The following is a 23,148-nucleotide window of genomic DNA, read 5'->3' as shown; positions in this document are numbered from 1 at the left end:
CCAAACACAATTCTGAATTGTTGATCTCAAAATGATCTGAATAAGAAGAGAGTTCAGCCTTAAACTAAACCTGTCATTACAGCTGGGCAAACAGTCACAGCTGTAACAACTCACTCTGGACTCTGAGGATTCCTTTTCTGCAATTACAGCACATCCAAAAGAACAAAATGAAATATTAAACCTCTTTTCAGTAAGTGCCGAGATAGACTTTTTTTCCTACTTACCGTTCTAAAAATATATCCACTAGAGCAAACTTAGTTTTGTATTAAGATATAATTTTAATCCTTTGTATTTACTGTTAGATTTATTAGACACAGTTTAAATTTGTTGTCATACACAAAATAAAAATAGTAGCTACATTCTTTATAACAAAATTAAGAATTATACAATTGGAATCCAAGCCCAATTTATACAGAAAACTTCAAGTTAGAAAGAGTAACAGTTTCAGTCTGGTTCTATTTAATCTCTGTGAAACATGATAATAATAGTGGAATTTGTATCCTTTGCATTATTGCTTGGTCTTGTTTGTTTTTAGATCAACAAAGTAGATTTTTCTCATCAATTAATATAAAAATGCTAAATTCTGATTGTTTAATAAGAAGGAAGAATGTCTTCTTGTCATTATAAGCTTAATATCTCACACATTTAGCATCACTAAGCTGAGAAAAAAGGAATAAACTGATCAATTATTTGTCATTGTCAGACAATTACGATTCTGTCTTTTCTGGGGAGATTGACAAAGGCATTAAAGATTATCGAATTTTCTGATAAATACAAGACAATATAAGCAGGCTAATTCATTTCAAGAAATTTTGCTTACAAAATAGCATAAAGGCAAGTGAAATATGAGTAATAAGAATTTTTAAATAAACTGTAAAATAATAGTTTTTAAAACAAGAAGTCAACAAAATACTCAATTAAATTTAAAGCTTTTTTATATCTTTTTTTATTTATTTGAAAGACAGAGTTACAGAGGTAGAGACAGAGAGAGAGGTCTTCCATCTGCTGGTTCACTCCCCAGATGGCTGCAATGGCCAGAGCTGCACCTATCCGAAGCCAGGAGCCAGGAGCTTCTTCCGGGTTTCTCATGTGGGTGCAGGGGCCCAAGGACTTGGGCCATTTTATCCTGCTATCCCAGGCCATAGCAGAGAGCTGGATTGGAAGAAGAGTAGCCAGAACTTGAACTGGAGCCCACATGGGATGCTGGCACTTCAGGCCAGGGCTTTAATCCACTGTGCCACAGCGCCAGCCTCAAAGCTTTATCTTTATATCACCAAGATTTATATATTATATTTGTAAAGTGAATTTTACCATAAAAATCTGCTGATTTACTTATTTTTGCCATGAAGTAGTTCAAGTAAACAATCATTGCTTTGATATTCTTAATATTCACTGAAGTTACTTTGTTGAAGTGTCCTCTACCATGGTATGTCTAATGTTTCCTCATGATTAGATTCATTTCATGCATTTTGGGCAGGCAAGCTAGCACAGTGATGTGGTATCCTCATCACATGGTATCAAGAGGTACCACGCATAGAAACACTTAAAAATTTCACAACTTTTCTGCCACCTTAAGTAATATATTAGTTTCTCTTTTTCTATGAACATATGTCTTGATAATTTTTATTATAATCACATGATATAATTTTTATTCTGCTTCCTTCTCCAATACTATAGCATTTTTGTTTCTGTGTAACATCACCATTGCCATTCAATAGTTACAAACTGATCAACTAAGTTGATATACCATAATTCATTTCCACAATTGTAAGTGAATAAAAATCATGTATGTTGCACATTATTGATGAAACTACTAGATTACACTGGACAAAAATTGTGGAAAGCATTCTACTAATGTGTTAAGTTCTCTATCTTTTATTGTCCAACAACTGCACCCTTGTTCTCAATTAGCTGACCTACTAATGGAAGGTTGGAAGCACGCAGGATTGGGCAGGGAACTTGGGTAGCATCAACATGCATTCATTTCCAATCTTAGAAAATAATTTTAAATATAAGCCTTATGGACAGTAACTCAATATGGTCATTTTTTTAAATTTGTCATCAGAATGTTTTGGAGAAACATGTAATTTAAAGGGCTTACTTGTGCATAAAATTATGATTTTTAAGAAAAGAAATAACTAATTATAGAAAGCCCAGGTCTACATGTATATCTAAAATTTTATTCATGCTTTCTCCAAGTTTTGCACTAGAAAAGAAAATACCTAAGAGAACTTTCTGCACACACAATGAGGAGGAAACTATGTTTTACATAAGGCAGCTATTATGAATGTAACCAAACTACTGTCAAGTGATCAGAAGGAGTGTGTTGACATCCCATATTAAAGCATACAGATCCTCCACACCATGTGAGGTGTGTCATTAGTGACAGCTGTGAACCATTCGGAAGTGCTCAGAAATTAAACCCGAAATCTGCAAACCAAGCATCCTAACGCAACGCCAGAATCCCAAGACAGAAACAGGAAAGAAAAAGAAGAAAGGAAGAGAGGGGGAGGACCTTGTTGATCTCTTCTTAAGCTAAGTAGTTACCTAGGTTCCCAGTAATTACTAGTGACTGCATTTCTAAAACATGCCCAACCGCCAACCTAATAAAGAGCCTATCAGAGAATCAACTGCTGAGTGGGAAGGAATTAGTGTGGCTCTCACTGGTTACATCAGTGCTTAATTTGACTCTCGCCTATATCTAGTCAACTCATAATTTTCTGCTCTAATGGGTCTCAGAGGGAGGGGTGGGAACAGGTAGCCATGACTCAGATAATACTGAATAGCAAGGAGTGCAAAAAATATTTTCCATTAGGCTTTTGCATATATCATTTGATTAAGAAGGAAGTATGTTTATCTTTCTAATTGTTTTGCTCAAACTATTTTTTAATTCTTCTGCCAATGAAAAAGATATACCATATTACACTGACGGAAGGGGAATTAACCTAGGTTTTAGCATCTTCAAGATAAAATTCATGAAATCAGTAATCTATCAACCTGAAGCATTTCTTCAGCAAATCCGTCCTCTCCAGTGTTCCCACTGCCTGGGTTCAGGCCTCTATTATCACCCCACCAGACTCCTACTGCTCTGCTCTCTGCAGTCTTCCACCTCTCCAATCCTATAGCCAAAAGATAGTACAGTGGCTTGGGGGTAGGGGTGTTGGGGGTGTCATTGAGGTTCCACCACTGTTCTGACCCTAACCCTCTCATCATTCAGGTACAGGGGTTGGGGTTTGGGAATGAAGTGTTCCCCTCCACATCACTACTAATCCTTCAAGGATTCCTGTGTCAAAAGGCCTATGACTATTTTAACCTATTCAAAGAACAAGTCCAAAGAGTGAAGTGCAGTTGTCAGTTTTTTGGTTTGGTGACCCATTGATACATAGACCCAGGTTAATGCCATGTAGATGGATGGTCTTCCCAAGTAGTGGTTAAAAAAGAAAGAAAGAAAATGTAGAGGCCAGCACTATGGCATAGTTTGTAAAGCCTCCACCTGTGACACCAACATGCCACATGGGCGCCAGTTCAAGCCCCGACTGCTCCACTTATGGTCCCACTCTCCACTAATTTACCTGGGAAAGCAGTGGAGGCTGCCCAAGTGTTTGGGCCCCTGCAACCACATAGGAGACCTGGAAGAAGTTCCTGGCTCCTGACTTCAGATCAGCCTGTCTCTGGTCATCGTGGCCATTTGGGGAGTGAACGAGTGGATAGAAGACCTCTTTCTCTGTCTCTCCCTATCTCTGCCTGCAACTCTACCTCTCAAGTAAATAAATCTTTTTTTTTTTTTTTTTTTTTTTTTTTTTTTTTAATGGCAATGTGGCTGCTCAACCTGAGTGAATTTGTGGTGCTCACTTAAACTGGGTTGATACTGTCAAGACATCATCTTGATGTCCTGGAACTGGAGACCAGCTGTACTTGATTCTCCACATCTCCAGTAACCAGCAGATGGTCAAATGCCCATGCAGCTTCTCTCGCTTAACCACTAAAACCAGGCTATTCCTGCTATGAGGCACCATCTTTGGTCATCTGTCCTCCAAACACCAGTCCATGCAAATCTTCATGCTCATGTCGCTCTCTGTCAGCTGCAAGGACTCATTGTGAGCTCCTATCCTTTTTACACTAAAATGTTTTGATAAACTATATATCTTGCTTCATTCAGGTTCTGCTGTTGATTGTAAAAAAGCTTATTTGTTTTCAATAAAATATTCCTCTTGCCTAGGAAATTGTTTTATCTCTCTAAAATATTGATTTTTGGAGGAGATGAAATTCTGAAGCCAATTTTAAAAGAAAAACAAAAGACCAAATTTCATTATTTTTGCTATGCATTTCTGGTACAACAGTACAGTCTTCCTCTAGCAGGTAATGTGGCAACCTCTGCTCTTCCAGGAAATGAATCACTTACAAGAATTTCTACAGGGAAAATTGGATGTAAACATTTCCTCTGTTATTTCTGATTTGCTAGGATGTCGCCCCTGCTTAAAACACGATAGTGACTTCCCAGCACCTGTGGCATTATGACTGCATGTCTGTGAGTTCCATAACCTCCAAATGATCTCTCTGCTTTAGTTTGAGTCAATCCCCCCAAAGAGGTCAAAAACAACAAACTACTTTCAATTCTTCAAAAGTGTCATGTATTTAAAGCCAAAATATTTGAAATAATATTATTAGAAGAATGCAAATTTGAAAACTCAAATATAGACTCCAGGCCCATATCCACCAAAACAATGTCTTGGTTGAGTTTCAAATTCAAAGTTTTATTTTCCTCAAAAAAAAAAAAAAAACAATTCTAATACTAACTCTGCCCTTCCACTCTGTTTCTTTTTTTTTAACTTTTTAAAAATTGTATTTGTTATACAAGTTTCATATATTTAATATATACAGATTTAGGAACATTGTGGCACTTTCCCCCCACCCTCCCTCCCATCCACGCTCCAACCCTTTCTCCTCCCCCTTTATGAAGTTAGACAACAGTGTTTTCTTTGAGATTTTCATAGTAATGGATCACTGCCCAAACGTTTCTGTGTCTGTGTAATTCCCTAGGTTTTAGGGCCATAAATGCCATGTGTCAGAAGGATTACTAGATTTTCCTCACCATGTCCTTTCCCTAGGTCAAAGAGAAAGTAGTTTTTTTGACAGATAATTTTATATTTTTCCTTCTGCTTTCATTTTCATTCAACAGAACTATTGGATCAGCTCAATGTTCTGTATTTGTGGTAGGCATACTGGGTCAGGTGCTTTCAAATAATTCTGAACATAATCTACAATAAGAATATTTCTATTTTGAACTACACATTTGCAAACATCGCTTCCTTTATTAAGATATATATATATATTATTCTTAGATATATAGACATATTGAAATATATAAAAATATATATGCTTGGGTCCAGCGTTGATGCTTAGTGGGTTGAGCTGCTGTGTACAGTGCCAACATCCCATATGGGTGCCTCTTTGAGTCCTAGCTGTTCAGCTTCCGAACCAGCTCCCTCCTAATGCTCATGGGAAAGCAGCAGAATATGGCCCAAATATTTGGGTCCTTGTACCTACGTGTGAGACCGGGATGAAGCTTCTGGCTCCTGACTTCAGCCTAGGCCAGCCCTAGCAGTTGTGGTCACTTGAGGAGTGAAGTAGTGGATGGAAGAGATCGCTCACTCTTGCTCTACCTCTACCTCTACCTCTACCTCTACCTCTACCTCTATCTCTATCTCTATCTCTATCTCTATCTCTATCTCTATCTCTATCTCTATCTCTATCTCTCTGTAACTTTGTCTTTCAAAAATACATCATATATATGTATAATTTCTTTACTAAATGTGATATTCTCTGACCTTTTGTATTTTATTTCTTGTCTTTTTTGTTTAATTGTTTTTTAAATTCCAGTTGCAAACCATTAACTAGATTTCATGACTTAGTTTGTCTGCCTCCAAATGACTACTGGATGCAGCTTCCTAAGTAGTACCTCGCCCCAGCTGATCTGTCTAGTCCCATATGGCTGGTTTAGGAGTACAGACAAAGAGACTCTGCTAACAACATTATCATGGTTCAGCTTGGAACAAAGCTAAGTTAAACTTGTTTCTTCCTTTCATCCCTCATATGTTGGAAAATCCTATGGTCTTCTCTACAATGCACCTCCTCTTACAATCTCCACTCTCATCACTTCAGTCCAGATCATCAACCCAACTGGACCACAGAGAAGTCGCCTGAATGCCTTCCTCTATTGTCCCATTATTCGTGTTGTCTTCATCATGAAGCATCCAGAGTGATCTCAAAATTTAACTTATTTGACATCACTACACACTGAGAGCTCATTAATTTCTTTCTTTTTGTCACACTGTAAATCAAATTAAACCCATGCCATATCTCATCCTACCATGCCCCGTGTCATCTGTTCTGCCCACCTTTCTAATTCACCTGCCTTGTACACCCCTGCTCACACAGAATTCCAGTCTCAAGCATCACTTTATCTTTCCTCAAAAACACAAGGCCATGACATGGAGCATTTTCAGTAGTCTATAATCTTCCTCCAAAATGTCTTACATAATTTGAATTACTTACTTGTCATCTTCATTGCTTACTGTACATTTTCCAGCCTAGAACATAGGCTGCATCAAGCAGAGATCTCTAGTTTATTAACTGGCATATCCTAAGTAGCTGCAACGGTGTTGACATATTTGGGTCACCCTACAAATATTAACAGTTGCATGAAAAAGTTACCTATTATTTTTTTTTAACTTTTATTTAATGAATATAAATTTCCAAAGTACAGCTTATGGATTACAATGGCTTCCCCCCCATAACATCCCTCCCACCTGCAACCCTCCCCTTTCCCACTCCCTCTCCCCTTCCATTCACATCATGATTCATTTTCTATTCTCTTTATATACAGAAGATCAGTTTAGCATACATTAAGTAAAGATTTCAACAGTTTGCTCCCACACAGAAACATAAAGTGAGAAATACTGTTTGAGTACTCGTTATAGCATTAAATCTCAATGTACAGCACACTAAGGACAAAGATCCTACATGAGGAGTAAGTGCACAGTGACTCCTGTTGTTGACTTAACAAATTGACACTCTTGTTTATGGCATCAGTAATCACCCTAGACTCTTGTCATGAGCTGCCAAGGCTATGGAAGCCTTTTGAGTTCGCTGACTCCAATCTTATTTAGAAAAAGTAATAGTCAAGGTGGAAGTTCTCTCCTCCCTTCAGAGAACGGTACCTCCTTCTTTGATGACCCATTCTTTCCACTGGGATCTCACTCGTGGAGATCTTTCATTTAGTTTTTTTTTTTTTTTTCCCAGAGTGTCTTGGCTTTCCATGCCTGAAATACTCTCATGGGCTTTTCAGCCGGATCCGCATGCCTTAAGGGCTGATTCTGAGGCCAGAGTGCTGTTTAGGATTTCTGCCATTCTATGGGTCTGCTGTGTATCTCACTTCCCATGTTGGATTGTTCTCTCCCTTTTTTATTCTATCAGCTAGTATTTGCAGACACTATTTTTGTTTATGTGATCCCTTTGGCTCTTAGTCCTATCATTATGATCAATTGTGAACAGAAATTGATCACTGGGACTAGTGAGATGGCATTGGTACATGCCACCTTGATGGGATTGAATTGGAATCCCCTGGTATGTTTCTAACTCTACCATTTGAGGTAAGTCAGCTTGAGCATGTCCCGAATTGCACATCTCTTCCCTCTCTTATTCCCACTCTTATATTTAACAGCAATCACTTTTCAATTAAGTTTCAGCACTTAAGAAGAATTGTGTATTGATTATAGTATTCAACCAAAAGTATTAAGTAGAACAAACAAAAAAAAATACTAAGAGGGATAACATATTAAGTTGCTCATCAACAGTCAGGGTGAGGGCTGATCAAGTCACCGTTTCTCATAGTGTTCATTTCACTTTAACAGGTTTCCTTTTTGGTGCTCAGTTAGTTGTCACCTATCAGGGAGAACAAGTGGTATTTGTTCCTATCATTTTTTAAAGATTTATTTATTTATTTGAAATTTCGGAGCTACAGAGAGGCAGAGGCACAGGCACAGAGAGAGAGAGAGAGAGAGAGAGGTCTTCCATCTGCTGGTTCATTCCCCAGATGGCCGCAACAGCTGGAGCTGTGCCAATCGGAAGCCAGAAGCTTTTTCCGGGTCTCCCAACCGGGTACAGTGACCCAAGGACTTAGACCATCTTCCACTGCTTTCCCAGGCCATAGCAGAGAGTTGGATGGGAAGTGTAGCAGCCAGAACTTAAACCAGCAACCAACTGGGATGCCAACACTGCAGGCAGAGGCTTTACCGACTACACCACAGCACTGGCTCCACCTATCATTGTTAATATTATCAATAACACCAGCTACCCTGTAGCCACACACACATATACAATTGTGCAGTTATATTTTTGCAGCATAAAGTAAAGAACTCTAGCTAAGGGTTTAATCCTTTCATGTATCAGCCTAACAATGTAAGAGTGGGAGAAAAAATTTACTACGTTAGTCAGTGAGGCTCATGTAATAACTATTTCTCAACATAATTTTCCCATTCTAATAAATGATTAATTCTAATATATGTATTTCAGGCACTATTTCCACCATAATCCAGCTGAATATTTATAATAGGTACTCATCATGTTTTATAGAAAATGAATAAGAAAATGTCTACTTAGACACATTTCAGAAAGTCATTTCATTACCACTAAAATTATAAGCTCATGGGGATTCACTGAAATGAGCATCATTTCATCTAACTGGCTCCGTGAGGGCCAGTTTTCCACGTAGGACCTTATTTCATACCTTCCTGATGCATGTGTCTCAGAACCCTGAATGAGCTCACTTAAGACCAGGTAGGTGACATTTTTAATTATTAAGCTGCAGACCATGCAAGCACCACTGTTGGTGACACAGAGGCTCTCAAATGGCTATTCCCTGCCTATGTTATTCACACTCCTTCCATCGCCGAACAGTCCTCAACTGTGTAATCGCTTAGAATTTAATTCAGTTCAAGATTAATCTCAAAGTCAGAGCCTGAGCGTTTCTCTGGAGTTAGTGTTGAGGATTAGCCAAAGCCGGATTCTAAGTTCAGAGATCAGAAGCAACAGAGGAGAGAAAGGAGAGGGTGAGAAAGGATTGCCAAAATAAAAGTTGGCTTGCATGGGTATGTCTGCTCTGTCCCCTTCACATCTATAGAATTCTGGAAGATCAGTTCATTTTGGAAAATTAATCTTTCTTTTAGTGGACATTATATTTTGTAAAAAAAAATTGATATGAAAATTGCTACAGAAAAGCTGCTGTGGAGTACACTATAAAGGCAACTTATTATATATGGCATAAGGAAAGAAATAAAATATGATTCATATTTGTTCCCTTGGGCAGACTCCAACATCCATGCCACTCAGCAATGGACCATTCAATCTCTGCTCTGGTTTGTTCCTTTGGGAAGTTGTGAGATTGGTACGGGTGAGATTTATAGGTGTTGCCAGGTACTCATGTGCTAAAGCACTTTACAAACCACCATTTTACATTATCTCTTCCTATGTGCTCTAAGTAATCAAGCTACAAGTCATCTTTAACACTAAGGAGAAGAGAACATTGGTGTGGCCTCCCCACCTGGGTTGAAAGATACCGAGCTACCCATTCAGAACCTAAGTTCAGGGTCAAATTGTGAGGTCCAAATTTCAACCTGGGCACTTACTAACTACCCAAGATTGGATGTGTCACTTCACTTCTCTCTGACCCTAGATTTTTTTCTTCTTAGGATAACAACAGGATCTTCTTTATAATGATGTTTTAGGAATTAACTTAAGTAAATAAACATCAGTCTGCTTAGGCTGCCATTGCAGAATATCACAGACTGCGTGGCTGCAATTAAATAAATAAATAAATAAATATACTTGCAGTCCTGGAGAGTGAAAGTCTGAGATGAAGATGTTGGGCTGGAAGGACTGCTTTCCAGTGAGGCCTCTCTTTCTGGCTTGCAAGTGACCACCCTCTCACTGTGTCCTCACATGGCCATTTCTCTGTGTGTACTCCTTGCATGTTTTCTTTTCTTATAAGGATACCCTCTGGATTAGAATCCCCCTTTATGACCTCCTTCAACCTTAGTTGCACCCTGAAAAACTCTATGTCCAAATATTTTGGTGGTTAGGGCTCCAACACATGGATTTGGAGAGAATTTAATCCATATTCAGAGCCCAACACATACTGACTACACAATAAATGCCAGCTGTTACAGTGTGATATACTTCTACTCTTCTCTCAGACATGCATGAGCGTTAATGCCAATATTTATCTTTTTGGCTGGTTAAAACTCTGGTGTATGAGTAGAGGTCAATCTATACACATAAATCCCAATGGATGCATTTATTTGAAATGACCATGAATATAGTTTCATTCCTAGTTTGATGACTCAGTGCAGACACATACACCTTATCCATGAATTCGTATAATAAATTTTAAAAGGCACTAACTCTGTAGTCTTGTATAATATACCACTGTTGAACAATGGCAAGCTGTGACCTATGGGCCAGATCTGGTCTGTGGCTTTTTTTGTATTGGATGTGGGTTAAGGATTGTTTTTGCATTTTTAGAGCATGGGTATTTAGCCTAGCAGTTCAAAAATCCAGAATCCAGAGCTAGGGTACCTGTGCCCCAGCTGGGAGTGCCTGAGTTTGATACCCAGCTCTAACCTCTGACTCTTGCTTCTTGCTAATACAGACCCTGCAAGGCAGCAGTCATCACTTAAGTAGCTGCGTTCCTGCTACCCACATGGGAGAACGTGATTGAGTTCCCTGCCTTGGATTCAGCAGACCTGTCTAATCTCAGCTGTTGCAGACAATTAGGGAGTAAACCAGAAGAAGGGCTCTCTCTCTCTCTCTCTCTCTCTTTTTCCTGCTCTCCCTCTCTCTTTCCTTCTCCCTGTATATCCTCCCCACCTTGTATCAAATAAATAAATAATGTTATGGCAATGAAACAAACAAGAAAGCACTACACACAGAATAAGAATATGTGATAAAGTCTTATATGGACCATAATGATTTCATATGGACCATAAAGCCTAAAATGATTTCCACCTAACTCTCTCCTGAAAAAGTTGGTGGGCCCTTGCTTTATGTAAGTAGTTTAGCCCTTCAAATATATGCAGTCCTTGAAATGTCAACACATATACTTTCATCTGTCCTGAACTAAGTTATATGTAATACCCACAATCGTTTCTTTTTGCCCTTTTAATTTTGGGTAGAAGTAGTTGTAAAGTCCCTAGCATGCTCACCATCTTCTGAGAAATATAGGGGTAATGAAAAGACTCATGTATAAATAGAATTAAAATATGCCTGCCATATACATCATATAGATCCCTCATAAACAAGGATGTGAATTTTTTGCGCCTAAATAAACTTACTTTCTAATTCTATTCTCCATGAACTTTTTGGTGTACTCTGTGTGCTGAGAATAATATCTGCTTTTCTTGGTTACTGGGACCCAGAGCTAGCTTCAAAAGTTATTAAGGATCATGAAAGTTTTCAGATACTTTATCTATTTTGATATCTGGTCATGCTGCAGCTGTTATTTCTTGTGATTGTTGGTCTGTGTGTCTTTAAAAACCTCATCTTCTGGGGCCAACAATGTGGTATACTGGCTAAAGCCACCACCTGTGATGCCAGCATCCTGAATGGGATCCTGTCCTGGCTGCTCCACTTCTGATCCAGCTCCCTGCTGATGGACTGTGAAATCAGCAGAGGATGGTCCAAGTGCTTGGGCCCCGGCACCCACGTGGGAAACACAGAAAAGCTCCTGGCTCCTGGCTTCCCTCTAGCCAAGCTGCAGCCCATTGCAGCCGTTTGGGGAGTGAATTCGTAGTTGGAAGATTCTCTCTCTCTCTCTCTCTCTCTCTGCTCTCTGTATTTCTTCCCTCTATCTCTCTGTAACTCTCACTTTAAAAAACAAAACAAAACAAAGAAACCCACATCTTCTGCTTCCCATTTGCCATGGGCTGAGAAGTGGACAAAAAAAACCATGTCAATATCAAAGTCCACTTTGTTATGCATCAGCTTCTATTAGATTTTTTTCATATGTTAGCTTCTTTAATTCTCATCATTTATGTTTGGATATAATTTTTCCCTTCCCCACAGATTAAGAAAATGGACCTCAAAAGAGTTAACTTAGTTGAATTCAGCCCAAATCCTTCTGGCTTGAAAACTCAAGGCCTCTCATTACAGAAACCCAAAAACCTGGCTGACTTAAAATGTAAGTAACATAAGGGTAAACAGACGAAAATGATGCTTTTTCTAAATAAGGTACCCAGTGTTGAAGCAGTCTGGGACATCTGTTTTGTTTTCTTCTCAGTTCTTAACTGTATTCCAGATAGTTCAGTTGTCTGACACACAGTTCCAAATTACTGAGGTGTTGTAATAACACTTTCCTTATTCAAACAGATACTTGGACACCATTCATTCAATATATTCATTCAAATGTAAATATTGAGAAAGTACGTATGGATCCCAGAGAACATCCAAAAATGAGTACGGTATGGCATTATGCCTTTGTGCGTGTGTGTATGTGTGTGTGTACATGAATATATATATATAATATATACACGTAGTGTTTATCAAGCTTGCTCCTAAGGGGTTCTTGATTGTAGCTTTTCTGTTTGCTTCTGTTTTAGTTTTCTAGTCTCCACTGTGGCAGGTTTTTACCTAGCTCCTCAGAGACATCTGACTCCTGCTCTTCCTCTAAGCCACCTAAATGGCACAGGACGTTGGCATAATTATGACTGAAACCAAGGGAACTGAGTCATCATCAAGACACACGTTCATTAGAAAGCAGGAAGTCAAAGAATATGGAAGAGTTAATTATCTTGCAGATTTCTTTAATGAGTTCATAACAACTATCTAATTGGCTAAATAGTTCAGTTTTGGTATCATGACTCCATAGATTGAAAATAAACACAAACAGCAGTGTCAATATCATCCCAAATTAACTAGGAGATCCAGCTTCAGGTATAGTCTGGCAGTGCCTTCAGAGCAGATAGGAAATTTGAAGGTTTTTGCAGGTTTTGGGGATCTAAGGACAAAAATTTTTCTCCCAAGTGTTTTTCCAAAGCAGTTCACAACAGAAAGTATGTGAAGGGTATCAACTGTGCTGAAAATTTATTTTAGCTCTCTCTGCATATTTTTATCCTTATGACAAGCAGGTGGATCTCATTGTCCACCCTTGTCATAGAGGAGGTTTGGATTCCAGATAGAAAGCAGAAGGTAGTTAACAACAGTCCTTCCATGGGTTTCGAGTTCCCAAAGCCTGAATCTTCACAGGTTCTTTGCTAGTGGAACCCAGTGAAGTAGAGGTGAATGAAGGCCAAAAAATTATAAGATCCCCAAACTGTAGTGACCTCTGCATCGACCTGGGAAGGACTCCAGAGAAGATGGAAGACTTCAAAGGGGAATGGCTGGATGGAACACAAGGAGAGGATGGATTCTGAACACTATGTCTCCTGGAATGGAGAAAGTTGCAAGCCAGCTGCATGAAAAGTCCCACTGTTAGTGATTAAAAGGATACTAGCTGTCTCCATGACAACCTAAAAATAAGTGAGTCCTTTCCCAATTTCCTAGAATCTACAAGGAATTCTCATATCCATGTTGGACATGGAAAAGGGGAAGTCCCCAGTAATAATGTAGTAATAATGTTTCTAAATCAAATTTATCTTTACTTCAAAACAATAAAAAAATGCATGTCCTCTATGCCTTAGTATGTAGGCAAAAGTTTCATGCAGGTACAAAGTTAACAAGGATTCTTTTCACGGATTGAAATCAGAGGGCTCAGAGCTGGTGCTGTGGCGCAGTGGGTTAAGCTGCTGTCTTCAGTGATGGCATCCCATATGGGCACCGGTTCAAGTCTTGGCTGCTCTACTTCTGATCCAGCTCCCTGCTAATGTGCCTGGAAAAGCAGCAAAGGATGGCCCAAGTGCTTGGGCTCCTGCTCCCCTGTGGGAGACCCAGATGAAGCTCCTGGTTCCTGGCTTCAGCCTGGCCCGGCCCTAGCAGTTGCAGCCAATTGGGGAGTAAACCAGCTGATGGAAGATTCTCTCTCTCTCTCTCTCTCTCTCTCTCTCTCTCTCTCCATCTCTCTGTAACTCTCACTTTCAACTAGATTAAAAAGAAATCAGAGGGCTCTTCCAACTTCTGAAGGAGCTGGCACAACTGGGTCAGCATCATTATAGTTGTAGAAGGCAACTGCCTGCCCGAGTGATGCCGTGCATGGGCGCTCAGAGAGGCCCCAGCTTCTCTGCCTGGTGTAGTGAACTGCATCCATCTCCCTTGTGTCTTCCGACTCCCCTGTTGCAGCTTCAGAATGAGCACAGTACCCTTTAGCAATGTTCTTACACCTTAACTCTAAATTCACAAAAAATATCTAGCTTTTCCTGATCTTCTCAGTGGCCTGTGCAAACAAACACACCACTGACTCCCTTCCCTGCAGCACGGCAGCAGTGCCTGAAGCAGAAGGCTGAGACAGGCAGACTCCGGGTTCTCTCTCCTGGGTAATTCCTCCAGGGTCTCTTCTTCTTGTGGCCCATTTTGCAGAACAACATGACTTGTGGAGTTTAATTCCTTTCCAGCCTGATCCTAGGACAAAGAGAAAACTAAGAAATAAAACAAGGTGAGAGGGTGGTTGTGGCGCCATAGGTTAAACCACTACCTGCAGTGCCAGCATCCCATCAGAGCAGGATCAAGTCCTGGCTGCTCTGGTTCCAATCCAGCTCCCTGATGATATACAGCAAAAAGCAACAGAAGATGGCTCAAGACCTGGGCTTCTGCCACCCACATGGGAAACCCAGAGGGAGTTCCAGGCTCCTGGATTTATCCTGGCCCAGCCACAGCTATTGTGACCATTTAGGGAGTGGACCAGCAGATGTGTCTCCGTCTGTCTTTCTGTAACTCTGCCTATCAGATAGATCAATAAATCTGTTTTTTTAAAAAAAATGGGGCAGACAATGTTTTATTCAAGAATCTTAAGGTCTCAAATGCCAGAAATGCATCTTAAAATATTTCTTGAGATACCTGGAAGCACCAGGTCTATTGGAGGTTAAAAGAGCCCTTTTATTTGAATGTGTGGAAGACATCATTGTGAAGTATGTAGAAGGGTACACCAAAAAGTTCATAGAAATGAGATAAATATATATATAGATTTTGGTGCAAATAAGTTTTGAAATCCATATACAGTTGATTTCAGAATAAACTAACTTTTTGAAATATCCTTATTCATGGGTGAGACTTTAGTCCATAAACCTAGTGTTAAAAGATATAGTTTCTCTGTTGTTTTAAAGTAAAAATAAGTGTGACTTCAAAACACTATCCCTGTTATTAATGGGGCCTCCCTACCTCTCTATGGTTCTATAGGAACATGAGATTTCCTATGAGGGCTGGAAAGTGGTATCTTCTCTCTTCATCATCATCATGTTGATGAGCAGTGGAAACTCTTGTCTACCGGCCTTGGAATTTTTTGTCGTTTAGAAACTCAGTGAAACTTTTGTAAATAAATGTCAGCATTTATGGACTCAGATACAATAATAATTGCAAGATTATATCTAAATGTATTATTTTACTGGTCTTTATTTTTCATATTTGCAAACAAATTCTTGATCAAAGCAGTTGCATAGGAGATCCAGGAAAATTCAAAATGAGCATTAACACGTGTTGTAAATATATTTTCTCAGAAACTCTTCACTCCCAAGAAGGTTTTTATATATACAGAGGAGATAGTCAACTATTTATTCATCCACAAAGCTTGGGTACAAGCCAATCACAGTAAGTGTTGACTGAGAATGAAAAAGAGTCTTGAATCATTTTCACCACTCCCTTGCCCTGCAATCTAGTGTTCATTTATCCTTATGTTCCTTTATCCTTATGTGGTCCAGGGTTGACAGATTTGGGGAAAGCCCTGTGTAGGGATGGTGATGGGAATGGGGTTTTGGAGACAGTGGTTATTTATCAAATGAACTGAAAGTCCTTCATTGTTTTAACTGGTATCACCACATATGTACACATATGGACTGATGGAGTTACCAACTAGGAATATTCTCTCATCCTTACTTATCATTTGATTATCTTTGCTTAGCAAAATCTAGTGGACATTTTCATGTGGTAAAATATATTCCTATACATTAGAACTTTCCAACTGATCTTTGGTGATGTGGTTTAGACATGCCAGGATATTGACTGTTGTAGTTCTTGCAGTAGCTAGGTGGAGGATCTGTGCCCTCAGCTTCCAGAAGGAGTCACCTCTGGCCAACCCGACTGTTTATACTAAAGTGAGATAAAAATACCCTCATTCCTCTCATGGCCATAATTTGCAGAGTGCTGAGAAAACCCACTTTACAACATAGTTTCTGGTGGGAACATACATGGCTATGACACAGTTAATTTAACTAATCCCCCTACTTGTGGACTTTCAACTTGCTTTCTTTTTTTCTCAATATTTTATTTCACTTCTAATGACATATTTATACTTGTCTTAAGACAAGTCCCTAATGGAGGAGTTTTTGTTTTCTTGTGGTCTCTTTAATTCTGGACACAATATGCAGCATTCCCTACCTTTCTATGAGTTCCTAGGAATCCTGATTCTGGACCTAAATCTGAGTGCATGCATCCCTACTCCATCATCATGCTAGAGATGTGACCTCAGCTATGTGACACAATACCTCTGGGCCTCGGTGTCCTGTAGAAAATGGGGCTGATCAAATTAGTTACTTTACTTAGTTGCCATGAGGACCACAGTAAGTAAGTATTCATGGAGTACTTAGAACAATTCCTGGCTCATGGTATCATTCAAGATTCACTATTTTCACTGATAGCATTAGTAATACTTTCACACCTACAGAAATATATAAAATATTTTTTTCTCAATCTTAAAGTCATTGGGAATTAAATATTTTATACTCACTGCTACAAAATAATAGCTACATAAAGATTTTTCTTTGAGAAGAATGTACCTTATTATGAGACTGAATTTATGAACTTACAGAACTTTATTAGACATGTACGCTTCCTGTTTTGTCTATTTTCTATTTAGCTGTGTTTCCAATTCAAGGATTTCTTTTTTAATGGAAAGTTTTCTGGGAGTCCCAGGCAGCCTCTTACCCTATTCTGGGTGCAACAAAGAACAGAAATGCCAGGTAATCAGAACCTCCCAAATGTGCTCTGGAGAGAGTTGTGGTTTTACAACCTTGGCTGCTCATTATAATCACCTGGGAGACTTTCGAAACTGCTGATGACTGGGCCACACCCCCAGAGACTTTAATTTAATTGGTCTGATTTAATTACTTGGCATAGGGATTGTTAAAGCTCCCCGAGTGATTCTAATGTGCAGCCAAGATTGAAAACTGTAGTGTAGGTGGGTACTGATTAATTCAGGGTCAGCTGGGTGTGTCTGTGAGGCTGGGTGCTGGAAAGAGTCTCTCGTGTGATCAGTCAGCTCTCCAGGCCAACTGAGGCAATTGGTGTGGTGGAGATTTGCTGATTGGCTACACAGCTTTTCTTTCTTTCTGGTTATTTCTTTCCCTTATTTTCAACTTCATATTTTATTTATTTTTAAGATAATATATTTTTATTTTGCATTGTAGTCAAAGGCTTAATGACTTTATAAAATAAAGATTACAATAAATAAAAAATAAAAAAAAAACACATAATCCATTGGGGGAAAAGGCAATGCTATAACCAATAATCAAATGAGAAGATATTCAACTGGGTACCAAGTCTTTAGACAAAAACTGAAACCAAAATATCCAATTCACCTAGACAACACAGTAGGTTGAAGTTTTTGCTTTGAACAGTTTATTTCACTTTGTAAATTTTTATTTTTCTTAAAAATCAATCCAAAAGTCATACCTACACTTTTGTGGTGAAAAGAAACGCAACACAACAGATATTTCATGTCTTTGACTGTGTTTCTTCCATGTTTTGCTACTTCTGATAAAGCAGACAATCACAAGCAGATAAAACACATACAAAACAGCCTGAATAACTTGCACATGAAATATAACATCTTTGATCTTTTGTCTGGTTGGAGTTTGAGATTCAATATTTCAAGGAAAGGATAGTACACTGGGGCTAACAACTATGAACTGAAATTGTCCTTGAACTAGGAATATTCAACCACAACGAGGTTTCGACGGAAAGGTTTCGAAGCAGCTTCAAAGAACTTGGAAATCAGGAAAATGCTGATGTGTTAGGAAAGCCTACGCTATTTGCTTCTGTGGTTTTAAAGACATAAATAGAAACAGTTATGCCAAAGAAGTTCTATAATTAACTTTCATCCTGATTCTAAAAGTTTCTTATTATAAAGCTTTTAATAGTATATAAAAACTGCTGTTTAAAAACTCTTGGTTTGAATTTTTGGCACTTTAATGAAAAAATTAGTATTTTCAAGCTTTGTGGTTTCTCTAAAGTCATGTGCTAACTGAGTAGCAGTTCTCTGTTGCCCAAAGGATTTTTGGGAATGGTGGATGATCTGGTAATTTTCTTCTCCTTGGGTATATTTTTCTCAAAGTCAGGGCATACGTGTAAATCAGAAATAAAATGAATTCCTGATCTAAACTGTGGGTGTGGTTATGGAAGGACACTGGTATTTAGACCAAACAAATGTGCTCTTTAGACGCAGTGACCTTACCCAGTTGTTTTTCCAAAACCACAACAGAGAACAATCTTGCTCAGTTAATCATACCTCCGTGGAGTCTGACCACAGCCTAGAGGGTGTCTTCAGAACACATTCAGCAGCAGGATGCGGCAGCCACATCCTGCCCTGAACACTAAACCCTCCTCATTTCCTCTCCATCCAGGGCTACCAGTCACCACCGAGCCCTTCTCCAGAGCTCACCAGCTATGCTGGTTCTCTGTTTTTACATTTGAGAACTTTGTTGCAGGTCTGAATCCTATGGGATATAAATCAAATATGAAGAAAAATTTGGAATAAGCCTTTACTACCCCAGCCAAATTTTATCCAGGTGCAAAGAGAGCCAGGTGGGAATAAGAGAAACTAAATCATGTATGTAAGTGAAAGAATAGAGTATCATTGGTGAGTGGTCGAACAAAATTTATGGAATTTTTGAGTTTCGCTATAATGTTGTCTTGACAATTTGCAGGAAGATAATATTTATGGCAGTGATGACTGATACAGTCAGAAACATGAATAAGTTCAAATTATAATCAAGTTGTTATTTACTTACCCCTCAACAACGTCAGTTCAAGGTTAGAAACTTGGATATCAGACAGGAACAATATTGCCTGCTATATTCTGGATTTGAAACCACTGCAGTGAGTTTCAGAGTAAACTTGTACTTTCCAGAAACTGGTCAAAATAAGATCAGTTCTGGATTCTCCAGAATGTAGAATTCTGGTTCATGATCACTTGGCTTTCTTGGATCCACCCAGCAGGAGCTCAAAAACTGGAACTCCATCTGGGTCTCCCACGTGGGAGTCAGAAACCAAAGCAGTTGGGCCATCTCTTTTTCTTTCCCAGGCACATTAGCAAGGAGATGGATTGGAAGTGGAACAGCCAGGACTTGAACCAGTGCTCACATGGGATGCCAGTGTTGCAGGCAATAGCTTAATCCACAATGCCACAAACCCTGCCCCTACATGTTAATTTTAATATTTGTCCTGTTACAGATCATTCCCAAGAAAGTTCCTATTAATATTATGTGTCAAAATATTATTATACAGTTTATAAAGTTTATGTCATTTATTTGATAAAAAGACTGTATGTGAGATGCAATGATTGGGATATTTGAGCTTTACATATGCATCCTTATATAAATAAATTGATTATTATTTTTCTCACTTTTCTGTTGAAAAAATATGAAGTGCAGATTGAGAGAAATCTCCAACACAGGACAGCTACTACTGACTAATAGAGTCAGGGCTTAACCCAAGTCTGGCTGATTCCCTAGTTCATGTGTGTTAAATTTCATTCCATTAATCCAACCAGTTGGGAAGAAATATCCTTTCTTAGTCCTTAAAAACATATACTTTAATACTTTATGTCCTGGGGATAATTCTGTGTTCACAGTAGGGCAATAAAGATAATACAATTGGATATCTAATAAGATATTTTAATCTCTTATATTTTCCCATTATTCATGAAGGACAATGATGGCACTTGAAGAAATTTTTAAGAGATTCCCACTAAAAAAATTTTAAAAATTAAAAAAAAAAAACCTACTGCTTCCTCCTCTAGCTGCTGAAAGGGCCGAAAGGATAGGAATTTCGGCATTGGACGGGACATCCAGCCCACGAGGGACCTCACCTGTTTGGTCAAACGGCCCCACTACCTGCAGCTGCAGCAGCAGAGGGCCATGCTGTGTAAGCAGCTGAAGATGCCTCCTGCCATCGACCAGTTCAACCAGGCCCTGGACCTCCAGACAGCTACTCAGCTGCTGAAGCCGGCCCACAAGCACAGACCAGAGATGAAGCAGAGGCTGTTGACCCCGGGCGGAGAGGAAAGCTGCTGGCAAAGGGGACGTCCCCACCAACAGACCACCTGTCCTCTGGCGACGTAAACACTGTCACTGCCTTAGTGGAGAATAAGAAAGCTCAGCTGATGGTTACTGCACATGACGTGGACCCCATTAGGCTGGTTGTCTTCTTGCCCTCCCTCTGCTGGACGATGGGGGCGTCCCTTACTGTATCATCAAGGCAAAGGCCCAGCTGGGGCACTGGGTCCACAAGAAGACTTGCACCACAGTCTCCTTCACTCACATGAGCTTATAAGACAAAGGGACTCTGACTAAGCTGGTGGAAGCCATCGGGACCAACTACAATGACAGATATGATGAGATCCACTGCCACTGGGGAGACCACATCCTGGGTCCCAATTCTGGGTCCCATTGTCAAGTGGGAAAAGGCCAAGACTAAAGAACTCTCCACGAAACTGGAATCAATGTGCTCTGTTTAGTTCCCTGTGCATAGTAAAGATTGTCCTCCAAAATTAAAAATCTGCTATCCTCCACAACCACGCTCTTACCAATTAAGAAATAAGACGAAAGAGTAAGGCAGATGGGAGCCAAATTATAGCTTTTATTATGGACAAAATTTAGGTTGAAAGACATGGCTTAAATTTGGAAGAAAGTGTGCCTTCTAAAATTGAATCCCAGTGTTAAAACAGTCTTATCCATTCAGGCACAGACAGTTCCTGTACAACGTGAAGCTTGAAGGAACAAATATAAATGTATGGCTTTCGTGGCAAAACTTAACTTGTATGAAAAGTAAAGAGGAGAAATCTAGATCTCTTCTAATTGACCGATCAAAGAAGCAAAGACCAAGGTACTGTAGCCATGATCTCCTTTCACATGGAAAAAACATCAGGAGAACAGAAAAGATATGTTCTTCTGGACAGAGAACTTTGCCAGGAAGTTTTTCCTATGCTTGGTAAAAATGTGTAAGGAAACATTTAAAGTTAAACTGTATTTGCTGAGTTTCAGAAAGGAACAAAAGGCCAGCAAAACAGCTATAATGTTCACAGGTTTACAGCCTGGTTCACTGCAGAGAGAAAAGGAAAAGATTCACATGGCAACTTGTCTACTACCAATGTTTCTTGGGAATGATCTGTAACAGGACAAATATAAAAATCAAGGGATTGGGATGACTTGAAGTACTCTCTTTCAGTATCAGAGAAGGGAGTAGCTGTTCATTTCAGCTCTACTGCAAGAAAACCTGGACTTGCTTTTTATTTCCTCCATATCTCTTGGAAAACTTGCCTTAAATTAAGGTACTTCATAAAGAAAATCTCACAACAGAAACAAATTCCTTTTTACCATAAGACTAAAACACACTGCAGAAATGGCAGCATTATCCACTTACCTTTTGGTTGTGTATAGTTTTAGGTGTTATTTTGATTCCTGTTTAGTGTATTTGAAGGAATATTCCCAACACTTAGTAATTGTAAACCCACAGAGTACTTGTAGAGCAAGTAGTTGCTCATTTATATCAGTAAAGCAAATTACTTTGACTATGAATTGGAGTTTCTAACAATTTCTTATTGTGAATGATTTTCAGTTTATACTTGAACAGTGATGTGTGACATTGAGGCAGATTTCTGAATAATCCTCTCCCCTGTCATCTTAATGAGTTCCTATATCAGATTCTCTGAATTGGAGTCAGTATTGCTTGATTTCAAAAATCATAAAAATTCAAGAGCTGAAGGGCAGTGTACCATTGCCACTGCAGATGATGAAACTTGTCCTAAAATGATTAAATGGCATGACAGAGGTCACAAAATAACTTTTCAGTAGATCTGGAGCTTCCCGAGAGGACTTTCCAGTATTAGTTGCCTTATCTTACAGTTTACTGCTATAGTACTAAACGCCTGTTTTGTCAGTTTTTTTTTATTTTTAATTCTGATGAGGGGCTGGTGTTTCTTGCATTGGTTAAGTTGCCACTCGGGCTGCCTGCACCCCACATCAGAGTGCCTGGTTTGAGTTCCTGCTACTTCACTTCTGATCCAGCCTCCTGCTAATGGGTACTCTGGGAGGTGGCTGCAATTGATGACTCAAGTTTTTAGACACCTATCACTCATGAGGGAGACCCAGTTTGAGTTCTGGGATCATGGCTTTCACCTAGTCCAGTCCTGACTGTTGCAGGGATTTGGGAATTGAATGGAAGATTTCTCTCCATTTATTTCTGTCTCTGTTCTTCAGCCTTTCAAATAAAAGGAAAAACATATTTTTTTTTTAAAAAACCTGGTGTGATTCTAAAGAAGTAAGAAAATGTTTTTACTTCTAACATTGCAACTTTTCACACACACAAAAAAATCCACATGACATAAAAAATCTTACAAAGCATTTGGTTTACCTCATTCAGCTCTATTTTTAGGACACAGTTCTAATCGTGTGAAGCCTGTGTAGAGACACTTTCCATTTACTAAATGTTCCAGGCCCTGGGTTCGTTGGCCAGACTTGCTGTTCATCGGAGTTTGACTCTCATTACCTGCAGTTTGCAAGGCTGTATCTGCTGCATCCCATGTTATAGTCACATGGTACACATTAGATTGGGAGAGTCAGCTCAGATTACAGAGTAAGGTACAGTTATGTTTACTTAGTTTTCATGTAAAAAGTGAAGAAGTCCCTTTCTGTTTATCACATTAGAAGACGTCTAAATGCATTTCCCAAATAA

The 23,148-nt window shown here is 39.1% G+C and overlaps 1 pseudogene; it reads left to right on the top strand.

Moving 5' to 3' along the window:
- The window catches only part of LOC100357551 (large ribosomal subunit protein eL8-like), a 105,070-nt pseudogene extending 84,138 nt beyond the window's left edge, over positions 1-20,932 (top strand).
- Positions 20,933-23,148: the final 2,216 nt, after the last annotated feature.

This window comes from Oryctolagus cuniculus, chromosome 2, assembly GCF_964237555.1.
Source record: "Oryctolagus cuniculus chromosome 2, mOryCun1.1, whole genome shotgun sequence".
In the NCBI taxonomy this organism is placed as follows: domain Eukaryota; kingdom Metazoa; phylum Chordata; class Mammalia; order Lagomorpha; family Leporidae; genus Oryctolagus; species Oryctolagus cuniculus.
Note: the sequence above shows the minus strand (reverse complement) of the source record. Positions and strands in the feature narration are given on the sequence as shown.